The following is an 18,073-nucleotide window of genomic DNA, read 5'->3' as shown; positions in this document are numbered from 1 at the left end:
GAAACTGTCCGCGGTGCGCTGATGGATAGAAGAATAAAATCCGAATTCCAGCAGAGTGGGAAGATCGGAGAGTCTCTGGTCTCAGCAGCTCTGGGGAGCCCGGTTAGAGAAGGAACTCCCGCGGGCACCCAGGGTTCACGGAACTCCCATGCCCTTCCTTTTCTCGCCAGTCCTCACACAGGTCTGGGACTCCAGTAGGTGTGAATGCAGAGAAAACTGGGGGCGGGGGGGGCACGGGAAAATTCGCGCGATCAGTTGTGGGGTTCAGGCGGGGAAACTGACCTGTGGCCTTCTCAGATTGGGTCTGGCTGCTTCTCCTAGCCCCTCCCTACCGGGTTCTGCCCGGTGCCCAGAGTTGGCCTTACTTAGCTGGACGCTCCCCTGGAGCAGGAGATACCAGGGGAAGCTCTGGCTCCAAACGTCTTGCCCGGAGCCCGATTTCGTTTCTAATTAAAACTCTCCGTGAAATGGCATAGGGAATCGTGAGCTCGCCTTTTCCCGAAAAATCTCGGGGTTACAAAATGGAGGGTAACATTATTTCTGGGAGTGTTTCCCAGTTGTCAGACTCAAGACTCGACAGCCCTGAAATCCTAGAGTCTGCACCAAGCGGTGGCACCAGACCAGGGCAGAGCCAAGGGCGAGATAACGAGGTAGGAAAACGGGGGGGCTGCCCTTTAAATGCCTGCATGTAATACTGAAAATTGAACTCAGCTCTTTCAGGAGGAAAAGAGAAAACAGTGAGCCCCTTAGGTGTTTCTCCCGCATTAATCAGCTATTGACCTGGCCGCGTGGGACTGCAGGAGGCGGGAAGTCAAGGGAAGGGACGAGGCTGCTCCCAGGGAACCAGCCACATCGGCCCAAGGATGCCCAGAGCCCAGAGGGTGAACCTCCAGCTCCCTCCCCACGCCGACCCAAGAATCTCCATTAATTAGATCCCGCCAGTCGCCCCAGGTCCCAAGCAGAAGCAGCCCCTCCACTACCCTCGTCTCCAGCTGAGGTCAGCCCTGCCCTGGCCTGAGGTGATCGGCACCCCACGATGGGGACTCGGAGTCCTCTGTAGCCGAGCCCTGACGTGGCACTGGCTCCCCAACTCCACCCGGCCGGTGGAGCCTGGTTTCAGACTAAACTCAAATCTGAGGACAGCTGAACTTTTCCCAGGGATTTTTAATCCAAGAGATGGGGTCAAAGTGACACACTCGCACAGGGAGAAAAAGCAGGTGCACGGGGAGTCGATTTGGGAAAAGCATGCAGGCGCAAAACCGCGCCGCACGCAAAAGCTTCATCACTTAGCCTTCCTTCAATGTTCCCAGCGTACACAGCGCTCCGGAGGCTTGCGGCACACGCCCTCTCCACGCGGCCCAGGGCGAGGGGAGTGCAGGGAGAGGGTGCCCAGAACACACGCTGGGCGCGCACAGTAGCGCTGGGCAGACGCGCACCAGGAGCCACGGCCCGACGTAAGCCCAGGGCCCGTGGGGCAGCATTGCACAAGAGACGCGAGCCGCAAGTCACCAGACCTCTACCTGCCCCTTCCTCCCCCAGCCCCACGGTGTGCGCTCGCCTCCTCCGGGGCGGGGTGGGGTTGGGGGTGGGGATGGGACGCCACTGCCGCCTCTGATCTTCCCCGCCGAGGCCCATCTCTACCTATCCCTCCCAGGCCTGAAGTCCCCGGGCTGAGGGCGGCCCTGCGATCCCTCAGCTTCTTGCAGACGCCGCGGCGCACGCTTCCACCGCTCCCTCCCCCCCGCGCTCGGGTTACAGGTTAATGAAATGCTCGTTTTCCTCAGTCATTTGTTTTGTTTTCCTGCAAAGTTCTGATAAGTAGCTAACCAACGAAGCTTGTAATTACAATCTTACAGAAACCGGGCCGATCTGTATATAAATCTCACCATCCAATTACAAGATGTAATAATTTTGCACTCAAGCTGGTAATGAGGTCTAATACTCGTGCATGCGATAATCCCCTCTGGATGCTGGCTTGATCAGATGTTGGCTTTGTAATTAGACGGGCAGAAAATCATTATTTCATGTTCAAATAGAAAATGAGGTTGGTGGGAAGTTAATTTCTCTCCGCTCTGTGAAGCGTAGACAAGAATTTAATGATTTAATTACAGTTGTAAGCCCTTTCCATGAGACTTAAATTGAGCTGAGAATATTTTTTTTCCCCTTCTCTCTCTCCCTCTCTCTCTCTTCTGCATTCTCTCTCTCCGCTATTAGCAGCCATGGATGCCCGAGTGCGTGGCCTGGCGTCCCGCACCGGGAGGGATTTGCGTCTGGTCAGGAATCCGGACCCCAAGTATCCCAGGAGACGCCGGCTGGCGGCCTCCAGAGCCGCCCTGGAACTGGCTGCTGTTCCCCACCATCTGCCAGGGCCTTGGAGTCCCCCCGTGGGTCCGGAGGAGCAACGGGGAATCTGGGACAAACTTTGTCAACTTTGCTGTCGGCGAAGGAGGGGCCGGGGGAATGGCCGCTCCGCGACGCACAAGGCCGGTCCTCACCCAGGCCCCTGTACCACGAGCCAGCCTGGCCACCGGAGGAGGGGTGCGAGGCCGCGGCGGGCCGCCGGGTCCCCCGCTCCGCCCCTGCGCCGCCCCCACCTGGCCCGCGGCCCTGCGTCCCTGAGCAGCCCGAGGAGCGAAGCGCCCAGAACGGGCAGGATGGAAGCGCGCCCCTCAGCGCGAGTGATCTCCTTTTTCTTTACCTTTCCAGGATCGTCGCTTTCCCACCTGAGCGGTTTCGCTCCCCCCGCCCCCCACTGTCTTCCTCTGCGCGCCAGTCTGTCTCCCCCACTTTCTCTGTATCCGATTCTGGGGCATTCATTTTTCCTTTTTCTTCTACTCCCTTCTTTGTTTTATTTGATTTTTCCTCTGGACCACTTTTCAGCTCATCTGTCTCCCTTTCGCTCCCTCCTTGTCCGTTTATTTCATGTCTCTTTCTCCCCTCTTCCCGCCTCTGGGACCGTGTCCCCTCTCCCCGCATCCGCATTTCTCGTCCTTTCTTTCCTCTCTCATCCCATCCTCTCCCGGTTCCGTCTGCCCCGCCTTGGCCTCGTCCCTCCGGTTCTTGCTGGCTGGACTTTGTCCCTTCGCTTCCTCTCGGGGACCTGCCCCTCTCCCCCGTGGATCTGCCTCCCCCACGGCAACCCCTCCTCATCCCTCTTGGCAGATGAATATTTCGCCTTATTGGACTCTCGGAGGCCAGGGCCGGGTGACCGGCTCGGCCAGCCTAGCACAGTTTCTTCATGCATATTGAGGAGATGGTAATGAGCGCGTTTGCATTGTTGCACGGAAATACTGCATTTCCTGCCGCAGTTCGGTGCGGGAGAGGGTGGCAGGGGGCCCAGGAGAGCTCCGTAATGGGCACCAGGCCTCGTGGCCGCAGCTGGCCCCCAAGGGGTTCCGTGGTGCTGGAGGCCAGGGGAGGAAGTGACCTTGTCGAGCTCAGGGTCTGGCCTCCGCCTCCTCAGGCTTCTCCACAAAGGCCGGCCAGGCTCCAGTCATTAAAGCCTCGTTATGGGATCCCCGCCTCGCTCGCCACCGTGCCTTGGTTCCCCCATCCCATGGGCCTCTGAGCCCCCTCCGCTTGTGTTCCCGGGCCTGTGATGGAGCGCCACCAGGAAATTAGTGCCTGACACCGTCGTCTAACGGCAATAAATTGTTTGTGATACTGAGTGACACGGTCGCGGGATCAAACGCAGCTGCGCCGTATACCCTGCTCCCCTCCCTCCTCCTTAATCTTCTAAGGTACGTTGGCATCGCCTGGTCAGGGAAGCTGGCTCGCAGGCCCCCGGCTGTGAGAACCCCCTTGAGCTTGAGATCAGCCAGACAGAGCCGACCGGCAGGACTTCATCATTCAAGAGGAGCCCATTCCTCCCTGAGAAGTCCCCAGAGCTCAGGAGACAGGACCCAGGCACATCTCTCAAAGGGGTGACAGTTTATGGAGTCAGGAGCTTCCGGGGCCAAACAGTTAGGCTCAGAGGGAACCAGTGTGCTCCTTGCTGGAAAGTCGGTAGGGCATGGAACCCGGCTGGAGACGCAGCCGAGGGGAAGCCTCTGGATGTTGGACATTTGCACCGTTCGCCGTGTTCATCCCCCGAGTTCTCTTCCGGCTGCACGCTAGGAGCTGAGAGCTCTTGGTTCAAGACCGGAAACGTCAGGATCTGGCCTGGTCGGGCCCCGTGTCCTGTCGAGTCTCCCAAACTTTAAGCCCTCTGTTACCCCCTCAAATATTGTTTGCTTAACGTTTTCCCTTAAACTGACTCATTTTTAAGTATTCGAATATATGGTTTTGGAACGAACACTTGATACGACTACTGTAAATGGAAAAGTAGTTATTACTCACCATAAAAGGAAATTGTAAAAGATAAAAACAACTAAAACCAAGCGATGTTAATACATTTTAGGCATGTTGCTTGCTTGGGAATAACTTCTAGCGGTCTGTGTGTGTGTGTGTTTGTGTGTGTGTGTGTGTGTAAGTGTGTCTAGACTAGCAGGTGTTGGAAGTGTTAAACACTGAATTTTTCTCAGAAGAAATGGGAGAATTGAGAAGGGAATGTTTCTTCTTATTCAATAATGTTAATCAACTGTCTCCGCACCACCTACAATCACATCGAGGATGCTAAAAGCTGCACTGGTTTACGGATTACTAATGTCGTGCTCTGTTGAAGAGTATGTTAAAAATTTAAGCTAAAAAATAACGCGTTGCATTGTTCTTACTTACCAAATAATTGTGTTAAGCAGTTAAAAGAACATCGCGTTTAATTCTCACAATAGACGAGGGAGATGCCCCGGGGTAGCCAGGTATGGCTGTACAGGATGCTCACAGAGCACGGGCCTCCAGCTGAGGGGCTAAGAGGGTTTGAAATCCACTCTTCTGTGTGCGTCGAGTTGTGTGCCTTGGCCTAGGGCTGTGCTGGAGGAAAAGTACCTTTCTCTAATTTGTTTAAAGTTGGGGTATGACCTAGCTCTGATCTTAGAGATGGGGAAAACGAGGCTTAGAGAGCATGGCAAAGCCCAGACTGGACCCCCATCTGATATATTCTTAACTCTGACTTCTTTGGGGGAAAGATCAGGGTCTTTGGGGGTTTGAAGAGGTGTTGCTGGGGGTTTGGGAGGGGGATACCGGAAGACGAGCCCCTGGTTTGAGTGAAGAAAAAGGCCAACCAGGCTGCTGGGCTTTCCCTTCCCCCTTAATCTTCACACTTCGCGCAAATATTTGGAGAGGACTTGAGCAAAACTACAGCTGAGGCCAAGGGCCTGCGATGCCTGCTAAGGGCCAGGTCGGGGGCTGGGGGAGAAGGGAATCCAGCGCGCTTCAGCCTCATTGTGCGTGCTGGACCTGTTTCTTGTCTTTTTCGGTTCAGTCTGCCTATGTGAGTTTATAGATCAGAGCTCTGCCTTCTTCCCATCAACGCTCTTTGGAAAGTTCAGATTCTTAGAGTCAAAATGAACGGATTGCATTGCACCAGGGGTTGCAAATCAGGGGTCAACTCTAGCCACAGGCACTTTGAGGTGGGGGGGAGTGGGTAGGGGCCAAAAGAATAAGCTCAGAGCGGGTCATGATAGGGCCAAAATGCGCCTTGGGTAAGTGTTTGAGTACTGACTAGATTTTTATGCATACAGACAGGGCCGGTTGCATGGGCGTGTCACCTGTGCACAGCGTCCCGTGCTTAGAAGCACCCCGCACTTGATTTGATGCTCGGCAGTTGCCAATTCTTGACATTCTTGAATAACTTTTGAACAAGGGGCCCACATTTTCATTTTGCCCGGAGCCCTGAAGATTATGTAACTGAGCTTCGCACACAGGGGTGGATGAGGCATAAGACTGTTCCCGGGAGCCTTGCAGGCCTGCTGGGCGGCCGATGGGCCCACCGTAACCACATTACAGAGCTTTACGCATTCTGGGACAGCGTTGGGCCTTTGGACACGCTCTCCTGCATCTCGGTTGGGTCCAAGCCCCCATGAAGACGTGCTCGAAGCTGCAAAGGAAACCAGCAAAAGCCATGGAAACCCAGAGAGGAAAACCAGCTGGGAAACCAGGTCCCATGATGCATCTGTTAAGGGAATGATACTCGGATTCATTTTCTACAAGAAGAATAAGGTCTTGGATTCTGAAATATTTTTGAAACCTTTGGAAAATCCCACTTTAATCACTGATGACAGTTTGACATTTTTCCAGCTGCCTGGAAGCAGTAGACAAGTCGAGCCGCTCGGCAGGGCACAGGCTGGCATGCTGGGATGTGTGTGGGTTCTAACCTCTCTCCCCCTCCCTAGCTCCTTGCGGCTTTGAGGAAAAAGGGAGGAAAATAAAAAAGCACAAACCAGGCTCTTGCAGTATTCGTACCAGCCTGTGCCAGCCACATTCGGACTTTACTCCTGAAAGTGAAATCTTAATTGGGTAACTCATCTTTTTCGTCTCCTCAGATCTGTGGACTACCTACTTCTCTCCGGCATATGACTCTAGTAGGTTTGCTGTGCTTCCTTTTTTAGAGCCACCTCTTGGTCAGAAGGACTGTTTTACTGGCGCATGGGGTGCTGGGGAGAACCCTTTGTTTCCTTACATGTGTCTTTCATGTGCAATCAAGACATGGGTGTGGATGATGATCCAGGTTCCATGTTCACCCGGCTTATTGGTTAAGGGTATGTGCTCAAACCCCAGCTTTGTCTCTTGCTCGCTGGGGGACCCTGGAAAAGTTACGTGTCCTCTCTGTGCCTCAGGTCCCCATCTGTAAAATGGCTGTGAAAATTAAATGACTTAATACATGTAACTGCTTAGAACAGATAATTAAGTGCTTACGTGTATAATTATGTATTTAATGTATTTTAAAAATACATATTTCCCATTTTTTATTCTGTATAGATAAACTGCTACCTCCTTTAGCATATTCCTATCCATAAAAGGTAACACATATGTAACACCCACTACCACCAGGTGCGTGTTTAAGCCCTTCACATGCCCAAAGTCACACAGCTGGTTAGTGGCAGAGTCAAGATTCACACTCCGGCCTCTCGATCCTGAGTTACAACCTGCTCTCCGCACTGTGATCTGCTAACATACACGACTCACGTGCTGCTGGGCATTTCCGGTTTCTCCTTTCCAGTAAAAATTTTAACTTCTTTTTGAAGAAGAATATACATACACCAAATGCATGGCTCATAAGTGTAGAACTCATTTATTTTCACACAGTAAAGACACCCACGTGACCAGCATCCACATCCAGAAACAGCAGGTGACAGTCCCTCGGGATCCCCTGAGTCCCCTTCCAGTCACTCCATCACCCCCAGATGCACCCACTAGCCCGACTTCCAAAAGCGTAGATTAGTTTTGCCTGTTTTTGTACTTTTTATGAAAACAGAATCATGCACTGTGTATTCTTTAATTTCTGGCACCTTTTGTTCAATGTTACTTTTGTAAGGTCTGTGTCGCGGCTTGTGGTTGTAGATTGTTCATTTTCATAACTACATCGCGTTCCACGTGCAGTTTATCTGCCAACTCTACCGCTGTCGGGCACTTGCATAGTTGTCATGAATGATGCTGCTAGGAACATTCTCGCAGATGCCTTTCGGTGGACATAGGGATGCCCTTCTGTTGGATGTGTATGTAGGCCTGGGGACCTGGCCATACATATGTTCAGCTTAGTAGATGCTGCCAGTTTGCCAAAGTGTTTTCAGGACACTGTGTGGTGGTGTTGGAGGTGTATGAAAGTGGGGGTTGGACATTTTTTAAGCGATTTCCTTTTCTGACCATTGACTGGAAATAAAACATGACATCTGGACCTAGCGGCAGGCAGAGTCATCAAGACACGCCAAGGGGCTTATTTATGGGGTTTTGTTAAACATCCCACCTTTCTTAAATTTCTGCAGGATATCCTCTTCCTGTAAAATGGGCCAAAAGGGCAAACCATGCTGGTTTCGCGATGTCACTGACGGAGCTGACAGGCAAAGGAGCCAGAGGGGCCGATGCCGGAACCGGTCCCAGGGAGGGCACGAGCCTGGCCCTGCGTCGCTCACGCCCCTCTGGATCTGCTGTGTGTGATTGGATGGTTTAGCTGCTCATCATCAAACACTGAGCGCTCCCAGCATGTGTGGCCAGCCACATGCTGGACACCAGGGACACAGTGGCATTCAGAGCTGGCTGGATGCCTGCCCTCTCTGAGCTTACATTCTCCTGAGGGTCTCAGATAGAAACACGAACATGAACAATTTTAAGCAAGTATTTTCAGAGCAGGGTAAGAACATGGAAAGAATAAAACAGGGAGATGGGAAAGCAAGTCGCTGGGGAGGGACATGGCCCTGGAGACAGCCCAGGGAAAGCCGGTTTGAGGACCGTCATTCACTGGATTAGAAATATCTGCCGAGCAGGGGCAGCCTGATGGGCGTGAGACCAGTGCGCTTGCTTTGAATCTTAACAATTTTTGAACAAGGGGTCCTGTTTTTATTTTGCCCTGGGCCTCGCGCTTCGTGTAGTCAGTCCTGTCAGCTTGCTGAAGTCGCCATCTCTCCAGGGTGGAGAGCAAAGACACTGCATGCACAGCGCCCCCAAGAGCTCACCCCGAGGGTGTCCTCAGTTTCTTCCCTGCACCCTCATTTCTCGGCATCGTACAGACTCTGAACCTGACTCTGAAGCTTCGGTGAGCGCAGCTCGGGGGCCAAATGGAGTAGCCGCTTTTGATGTGGGCTTCGCCTGGCTTAGAAACCCCGAGTTCCTGCCCCTAGAGGCCCCTGGGTGATTAATGACAATGGGGGCTTTCTCCATTGTGCGAGCCAGAAGGAAGGAAGGAAGAACATTTTAAAAGGAGAGGGTGTCCAAGTGCTGGGCCCTTGGACTTCGGGCCCCTGGGAGGGAAGTTTAACCCTTTGGCAGAAGGCCTGCTGGAACGGCTTCGGAGAGCCGGATGGGCCGGTGACCTGGGTTGGGCCGTCGGGCTCTGACCCAGGGTCATCTCCATTGCACTTCGATGATCCAGCCACGGCATCAAGTCCAGCCGAGTCCCCGAGAGCTGCTGAGGACTTGAGACTCTGGCAGATCCCAAATCCTGGATTTGTCCACCAGTATGTTTCCAACATCCTAGCAAACCCAGTGTCCCCACAGGGCCCTGGGCAATGGCAGACGGGGCCCCTCCGGGTCTGAGAGGGACCCTATTTCTATCGTCATGAGCTCCTCAATCATTCCAGAGAGTGAGGAAGCACCAAATAAGGTTTCAAAAGATTGCGGTTCCGTTAGACATTTGCCACCAATGAATGAATGCATGTAACAAACACACACAGAATATCATACTCTGTGTGTGCGTGCACACGTGTGTGTGTACACATGCCCCCGGAAAGTCCTCATGAATGAGTTCGTTGATGTAAATTGTTGTAGGAAGCTGAGGGTCACCCTGGGTACCCCAGGGAGCGCTGTCCCCCTGAGAAGCATGACAAGCACGGGGCACCCCTTGTTGTTCGCAGCAGCATGGACATGGCACCCCGGCCGTCAGATCGCTCGTAGGGAAGGATGCGTTTCTGGGGCCGTCGAAGTCATTTGCTTATGACCTGAAATGGCAAGAATGCCATCGGAGTGGGTTGCTCAGAGAGGTTTCTAGATTCCTGCGAGGGAGAAAGCAACGCCCCATCATGACCTGTCTGCCTGTCTCCCGCGTCGTTCCCCGAGACTTGCTTTTTGCCTCCCAAGGGGGCCAGGGCTGACGGAAGGCGAAGGCGCAGTTAGCATCGGGCACTGGCTTTTCTTCCTGTTGGCACGAGGCCTGGAGGAAGAGGTGCTCCGTGGGCGAGGATGAGGGAGAGTATTTCATAATTCATCTATGACTGGTCGCCCGGAGTGGGTGTTGTTCCCACGGGCAGAAGGCATGTGCCTAATTGCTCTTCTGAGGAACAGCCCTCCCAGGCGAGCCACACCTACTCTGTGCCAGAGAAGGAACGTGGTGCCCAGTGGTCGGAACCCCAGAGGGACAGGAAGAGGACCGGGGAGTGGTGACGTTTAGAGTGCGGGCTTTGGATTCAGACAGACCTGGGTCCTCACTCTGTCCCTCACTCGCTGGGTGACATTCAAATATGTTGTCACAAATGGCAATATTTCATCTTTTTATGGATGAGTAGTATTCCACTGCATATATGTACCATAGCTTCTCTCTCCAGTCATCCATCGAAGGACACTTGGGTTGGTTCTATGTCTTGGCTGTTGTGGATAATGCTACAGTGAACATCGGGGTACATATATCTTCACGAATACGCATTTTCAAATTTTTGGGGTAGATGACCTGAAGAAGCAGTTAATGATGATGATGATGATGATGATGATGATGATGATGAAAGAGTCCAACATAATATTCCCAACTCTGTTCGTCACCTCCGGCCTATGTCGCCTTTCCTCTTCCTCCTTTCCACATGTCACATGTCACGGCCTCTCTACCAGATGTCCCTGGAATTCCTGCTCTGGCCAAAGAACAAGCTAGAGGTTTGGAGAACACGTGAGCTCCGCGCTCCAAGTCCTTCCTCATTCTTTGCAGTGGGACACACGTGGAGACCGATGATGAAATCAACAGGTGGAAGACTGGGCCAACAAAGGGATCTGGATTCAGGTCCCGGATCCTCTTTCTGTTCGCACATGACTTTGTATAAACTGAAACTCTTTGAAAATTCAGTTTCCTTGTAGGCAAAACAGGGAAGTAATGTGCTTACTTCAAAGAGAGGTTAGGGTCAAACGAGTGATTTACAGGCTCTCCCAGGGCCTGACACGGAGTAAAGTCACGAGTGTTTGCTTCATCGTCACCATCCTGAAATGTTTTTCACCGACATGAAAAAAATATGTTGCCTTTTTTCTGCCCAAGGAAAGAGGTGACAAGACTCAGTTTCTCTGGAGTCCCTTTGTCGCTAATCTGGGGACCGTGATTGGCCCAGTCAGAACTCCATCTCTCCCTTACATCCTGAACTTGTGGCGTGGTGGCATTGGCAGTCACCAATGACACTGGGCCATGGACCTCCTGCTGGGAGTGGCCATGCATAGCCGAGACCTGTCCTCCCTCCATCCTCCGGAGCCAGTGGAAGGGCTGGGCACAGCCAGTGGCTCTTTAAAATTGATTAACTTTAAAGTCTGGGAGAAAAGTCCCATTTGATTATTGTCTATGTGTTGTTGGGGAAAAGAAGAAATCTCGTGTGTTTTGGCCGCTGCCCCATTGGTTTGCGTGTGTGTTGCTGGAGAGACCCGACTCTTTCCTTCTTTGCCACAAAGCACCCACATTCTCTTTAGGGTCCTAATGATGAGCAAAACCATTGTGTCAGATGGAGCACACGGTGATGACTTATGGATAGAGTTTTGTTTTTTTTTTTCTCTTTTTCTAGTTGAAGTGCTGGGATTATTTTGCCTAAAGTTGTGAGATCGTCTCGTAGGCCAGGAGGTGGGGAGACCGAGCACCGGCAGAAATCCCTTCCTCTGCAGTAGGCTTGACTGGAATTCTGAGAAGTAAAGACAATTTGGAACTCAGAGGCAAGCGGAGGGCTAACCGGCAAATTAAGTTTTTTTTTTTCTCCCTCTCTTTCTCTCACTCTTTTGGCTTAATTTTTCTCCCTGTCTTTCTGAGATTCCTTGTCCCATTTCTCTCTGCCAAGCTATTTCTAGTTTCTGCCCCCAAACCCAGGTGAAACCTCTAACCCTTCAGGAAACTCTGATTATTTCTGATTAACACCTTGTCTTAGTCTGGACTCCCCCAAAAGCAGATCCTAGGGCAAAGGCCAATGTGTAGGTAGTTGACTTGGGACAACCCTGTGGAGCAGGAGCACAGGATGGCGTGGGGTGTGGGGGGTGGCAGGCGAAGCAGGAAGGGCAATGGAGCCGACACAGGGCTGCGTTATAAAACCCATATCAGCACCATCGCCCCGCCCCCGCCCCGGGGGGAGTGAAAGGGGGAATTTTCTCTCATCCGTTTCCACTTCTGCTGGTCAAGGGCGGCCCCTGGTATTTTGGGGGTGTACATGCCTGGTGAATGCTGTGTAAGTTCCCACAGACCCAAGAAACCCCACAGTATCAAAGATGCCCCAGGGCAGGAAGCGAAGAGAATATGGCAGAGTCTTGACCTTGCAAGGGGCTATCTGCCTGTCACTGCCAGAACCTGCTTGAGGCCCAGGTGGAGCTGACCTCCACAGCAGTGGCTAGACCAGGAGGAGCCAAGATGTGCCCCACACCGACCTTGGAGGCTCAAAGGTCGGACGGACACCCAGGAATGTAATTCGGCATGTAAATAGCGCTTAAAGCTTAAGAGAATTCGACAAGGGCCTGAGTTCAAATACCTGCTTCAATGATTGCTGAAGTGACATCTATCGGGTGCCTTAATTCTGTTCTCTAATTTTGCTCCTGCCCTGCTCGTACCCTAAACACAGGCTCAGCCTGTTGGGTACAAGCGACAGGCCAGATCACAGTCAAGACCATGACTGATAGCATGCACCTTACAGATGGGCTACGGGGGTTAGATCAGATCAGGTGTGTAAGGCACCTGGTACATAATCATTGCTACCCAAACAGGGTCACTGGCTTTCTCAGCTATATTATTATTGCTGTTGTTTTGGAGTTCTGGGTATTGTGGAGCAGTGATAGAAAGGGTTAAAGACAAATGGAAATGTCTTTCTATTTTATCAGGAGGATATATGTTTAGTTGGATGTGCCATGTGTTTTCTGGGTCCCTAGCATGAGCTCGGCACCGTGTGGGACACAGTAGAATGCAGGAGAGGGACGCTGTAGCGGAGGCTGTTGGTATCCCACCCACGTCCCCACCGTCTGCCCCAGGGGCCACCTGTGGCCCGTGTGGACCATTTCGTGGACAATGGCTTCCTGCCTGGAGCACTAGCCTCTGCTGCCTGAGGGCTCTGTTTGGTTGAAGGAGAATGCTCAGTCTCTGGGTGGAATGTGCTGGAATATCGCTAACACCTCCAGGAGCAGCAGCCACCCACCTGAGGCAGGAAGTGGTGGAGACATGCCCGGCTCCCTTACCCCCCTCCCCACCCCCGCCCCGGGGAGCAGCTCTCAGGTGTGCCCTGCACACTCTCAGCTCATCCCAGGCGACACTGAGCCCTGATCACCCAGCTTTTCTGGGCTTCCGTCCCTCTCTGTCTTACTCTCCTCTCTCGCTGTGCTTCCTGGGGTCATGACCTCACCCAGAATACTTAAAACATCATTTTAAGATTTTGTTCTGATTGGAGAAGTAATTCTTGCTCGTTATGAAAAATCCTGACGTCGCAAAAATGCGCGGCATAGAAAACCATAGTTCTTTCAGGTGCCAGGCCCCTGCCCCTGCAGCTGTAACTATTCTTGACGTGTTCGTGAACACTTATCTGTGCTTCAACAAAGATGGCTATTCGTATGATAAAAAAAAAATGGAATCATGTTCTGTAACTTTTCCTCATGTAATATATATTTCCCAAAGCGGTCCCTATAAAACTACCCCAATCTTTTTGGTAGCCGCCTTATCCATCAGTAAGAGAGTAGCCAGTACTTTACATACCTAAGACCCTATTGATGAACTCTGGGTTATATCTGGTATTTCGCTTCTATAAACAATGTGCAGTAAACCTGTTTACAACGATTCTGTGCGTCCGGGTACCAGCATTCTCACGGGCTGAGTTCTTAGAAGTAGGATTGCTGGTTCAGGGAGAACATAAATTTAAAACACTAATAGACACTGTCCAGTTGTGCTCCAAAGCGATTTTACCGATTTATGCTCACGAGGTTTTCTGTCCCTGGCTGGGAGGTTGGTGTGGTCTTAGGGCTGACGTGAGCCAGAGAGAGGAAGGGGTCGGGGGTCAGGCTCGGCCACCCCAAATAAGTACCTGCCACCCCTTCCTTACTATCAGGCTCACAGACTCCTACCCTCCTGAAGCTGGACTAGAATCTCATCTCTTTCCTCTTTTGGGGGGACCCTGGAGAGTGGGGAGTAGAGCATTTCAACGTCTGGAAAGCATAGGGAGGCTTGGAATATTTTTGTGTTTCTGGTCTATGTGTTTCTGTCTAATCAGCAGGGAAAACAGTGCCTGGAGGCAGACCTGAATCCCACACCTGCCATGTCCAGAGTGTACAACTTTGGGTCAGTCACTGAAGCCTCTAGATTGGTTTTTCTCACTTGAAGAATGGAGACCAGAAGACTTTGCTGACGCGGTTGCGAGATCGGATTAAGCTTAACCTAACTGCTGGAATAGGAAGCCTCGGTCTCAACGGCTTAACACGATGGACATTTACTTCTCATGGGATGCTCCGAATGAGTGTTTCTGGTTGGTGGACGGTCTTCTTCAAGTGGTGGGTCAGGCACCTTCCATCTTCGGCAATTCACAAAGCTTCCAGGTTCCCGCACTTGTGCGTATCCAGTAGACGAGGAGAAATGAGCATAGAGGGTTGCCCGTGGGACAGGGTATAGGCCAGGCCTGGAAAGGGTGCACGCCAGGCCTGCCTGTGTTCCACTGGTTGGAACTCTGGCAGCCACGAAGAGGCACCTTCTGGAGCTCTGGGCGTGGGGAGCATAAATGATGGACAGCGCAGCCGCCATCCTTCATGTTTACCATGACATTCGCGTGGAGGGAGGTATGCTAAGCAGAGCAGAGGTCTTCAGCCAGGCCCGTTCTGGCAAGACCAGGACTCGTCCAACGGGTAACTCTAGCTGGAGACTCCCCCCTTGGCCTGGCAGAAGCTTTCTTGGAAGTGCGATGTAGTCTGAGACTCTTCCTACTCAATCCTCCTTTCTCCCCCACTTTATTCCCATAAGAGTCAGTTCCTCATGTGGCCTGAAGGCTCTCCCCACTTTCTTCCCTCCAATAAAACCCTTGCAGGCGTAATCCCATCTTGGAAGCTACTCCTGAGCCAACCTGAGCAATTTAATGCACATGGCTACACTTAACTGCAAGGGAGTCTGGGAAATGTAGTTTATCCACGTGTCCAGGAGAAAAAAGAAGTGCATCTGGGGAACAGTGAGCTAATCTCTGGTACAGATATTATGGGGATTAAGGTCATATGTAAAGCCTTCGGCTCTGTGCCTGACACACGGCAATGCAGTCAGTGGCTTTTCTTGTCACTATTGCCATTCGTATGGATGCGGTGTGTCTCCTTCTCGTCACCACTGGCTTGGCCCAGCAAGTGGTCTGGGACTGGGTGGGGTTCCTTCAAATCAGAGCAGAGAAAGTCATAGGCACGTGTCCCAAGATGGAGGTGATCAGCCGGAGAGGAGCCACCTCTGGGGACATCTGGCAACAGCCAACTCGCCCTCGAAAGTCACTCACACGGCAGATGAGAGTGGGTACCATGGTGTGACAGGACCGGCTTAGCCAACTCGGGCCCTAGGGAGATGCCTGCACATCCCGCGGGAGCATCCTCGGCCATCCCCAGCATCGCCCCTCCCGCCTGCTTCCCGGGGCCGCCCCTGCCTTAAAGAGTTCCATAAATGCTGATAATTGCTGCATTACACTTCAGTTTACTATTTTCTCTGGGTGCAGGTATGCGGAGGATATGAGGCCTCGCTGCATTTACATACAAATTGAAGATTTTTATTAATCAGTCCAGTACCAGGGAATCCAACGGCAACAGTCCATCAGGCCCTTAAATACATTTGGCGACATTTTTACCATGCATTAGCATGATAGGGCAAGGCGAATATAATGTACCAATGATTGCTTTTCTATTGAAAGCACAAACGGTTTCATTTTTCCTGTCATCTCAAATAAGTGTTAAAGAGGGTTTGGAGGCTGTTGTGTCCGTGCCTTATGCTCGGGACTTACAAACACTGATGAGCGCATTAAATAACCATTAGCGTCTCGGCCTGGGCCGCGGTACCGTCCCTCCTCTTCAGAATTTATTCTTTGATTTAAAGTGAAGGCAATCTGTAGTTGCTTTCATAAAGTCCTGCGGCCCCTCCATGCTCCCTCCAACAAAATGCATTACAACAGTAATTTTATGACTGTTAAAATAACTGTCGTTAACAAGCACTTAATTAAAATGTACAATAAATAGCCGAGTGCAGCCTTATCTGCTCTCCGAAGCGGCCGCGGCCCGAGACCGCAATGCCCAGGCCTGCTGTTGCCCAGCTTGTTTGCAGATTAATTGCTTTTCAAGCTGGCAGGAGCTGCCTCTTCAGCAGCCAGATCGTAAATGACCAGATAGGGACTTTATCAATCAAGCGAGTGCGTCTGTGACTGCTGGTGGACGAGCAAGAAGGCCGGGAGCAGGCGGAGGGCATGCCTTGGGTAGGTGGCATTACTGACTGGTGGGGCGGGGGACGGTGCGGAGTGGGCAACCACGGAGGTGGCAGAATCTGGGTGATGGAGAAAACCTGGATGGGGAGCCCCCGGTGCACTGGGTCACTGCAGGATGCCTCTGAACAGCTCTGGCATGATGACGATAATAATGATAATAATGATGATAATAATAATAATAATGATAGTTTTGATAATAATAGTAATAACTAGCACTTCTCGTGTTACCAGGACTTTATTTTTATCAACTTATTCAATTCTCACCACGACTTTTATTAAGTAGTCGTTTTCAGGCTTCTCATTTGTAGAGGAGGAAACGGAATCTTGAGAGGTCAAGTGACTGTCCCAAGGTCACACTGTGTTCGTTCCTAAGTGCCTCGGCTGGATTCCATGCCCAGGCAGGATTGCTTTGTGGGTGACACACCGGACTTCTAGAGTCACTGGGGTCATCACGAGCCTATCGAGTGCCTGGAGCTGTGCTAAGCTCTTCACATTTATTACTTCCTGTGAGTGCGCATTGCGGTAATAAGGACACGTTTGTAAGTTGCCTACTGTGTGTCAGGCCTGTGCCAGATGCTCGAGGGACAGTGGTGAGCCTCAGGGACCTGTCCCTGCCCTTATTCAGCTGACAGCCTGTGGGAAAGACAGCTGTTGAGCAGGTAATGGAACCGCAGAGGACAGTTCCTTAAAAACGGGGTGTGCGTGTACGTGTGTGTGTGTACACGCGTGCGTGTGTGTGCGTGCGTGTGACTGGAGTCAAGGCAAGCTTCCAGGAGGAAGTGACTTTTAAGCTGAGGCAGAAATGGAGCGGGGACCAACCAGGGGAAAGGCAGGGGACTAAGTGTTCTGGGCAAGGGGACAGCGTTCGTGAGGGTCCGCAAGAGAGTGGGAACACAGAAGAGCACCGTGCTGTTCTGAGCAACCAACGGAAGTTCGGGGTGGCTGGCCTTCAGAGTGGCATGTGTGAGTGGCAAGGGATGAAGCTCAGGAAGCCACAGGTGCTGGGAAAGGGGGTCCTTTGACCCCAGGGGGGTAAGCGGGGCACCGATTTTTATTTTCGAAGGGGCCTTATCTGGAGAAGCGTCTTGTCAGCAACTTCGTCGGCTCATTATTCTCTTTTTCGCAGCTAAAGAGACAGAGGCATATAGAGGGAGGGTTAATGGACTTGCCCGAGGTCCCTGGGCCAGAGGCACCTGAGGGCAGATCACGTGGGTCGGAGGCCAGCTTCCCACACAGACTCCCAGAGCTCAGCCACCTCTGCCCGGTTCCCTCCACATGGCTCTTGTCACAGCCCAGGCTGGAGAGTACTTTGGGTTTTGGGTGGTGAAAATGATTATCTTAAAAATGTAAATTATCTTCTTCCGGAAGTCCATTTGGCTATGGATCCTCCCCATTCCCCAGGCAGGGGGGTGAATGTGGGAGGTAAATCTGGGAATGATGGTTAGAGATGCTTTATGTCTCGGGATAAAACATAAGAGCCAACCAATTGGCTGAAGCAACACAACCATTTAATCGTATTCCGCAGTGAGAGGCCTGGAGAGGGGCAGCTTCCGTGCTGGCGAGGAATTCGGCCCCGCGCAGAGGACTGGGCTCTTTATGTCCCTTTCTGCTCTTCTCCATACCTGGCCTTGCGTTCTGAGACCTTCGTAAAATGGTCATGAAGGTGGGAAAGGAAGGGGCTTTTCTGAAAACAGGCAGCATCCTTCCCCTTATGTGTCATTGGTCAAGTCTAAGTCACATGACCATCTCTAGCTGCAAAGTATGCTGGGAGAGCACCTGTCTAGCAGCCTGCCCGTCATGAGTGCTGGGCACATGGCCACCATGAACAAGCAAAGTCTCCCGGCAAGCCAGAAAGG

The 18,073-nt window shown here is 52.0% G+C and overlaps 1 long non-coding RNA gene across 1 annotated transcript; it reads left to right on the top strand.

Moving 5' to 3' along the window:
• The first annotated feature begins 6 nt into the window (after positions 1-6).
• Positions 7-3,047, top strand: LOC105292049. The gene is made up of 3 exons (XR_002780311.1): positions 7-1,454; positions 1,655-1,758; positions 2,215-3,047. It is a non-coding gene; the product is annotated as an uncharacterized LOC105292049 (long non-coding RNA).
• Positions 3,048-18,073: the final 15,026 nt, after the last annotated feature.

The sequence above is a fragment of the Pteropus vampyrus genome, unplaced genomic scaffold, assembly GCF_000151845.1.
Source record: "Pteropus vampyrus isolate Shadow unplaced genomic scaffold, Pvam_2.0 Scaffold51, whole genome shotgun sequence".
Taxonomy (NCBI): Eukaryota; Metazoa; Chordata; class Mammalia; order Chiroptera; family Pteropodidae; genus Pteropus; species Pteropus vampyrus.
Note: the sequence above shows the minus strand (reverse complement) of the source record. Positions and strands in the feature narration are given on the sequence as shown.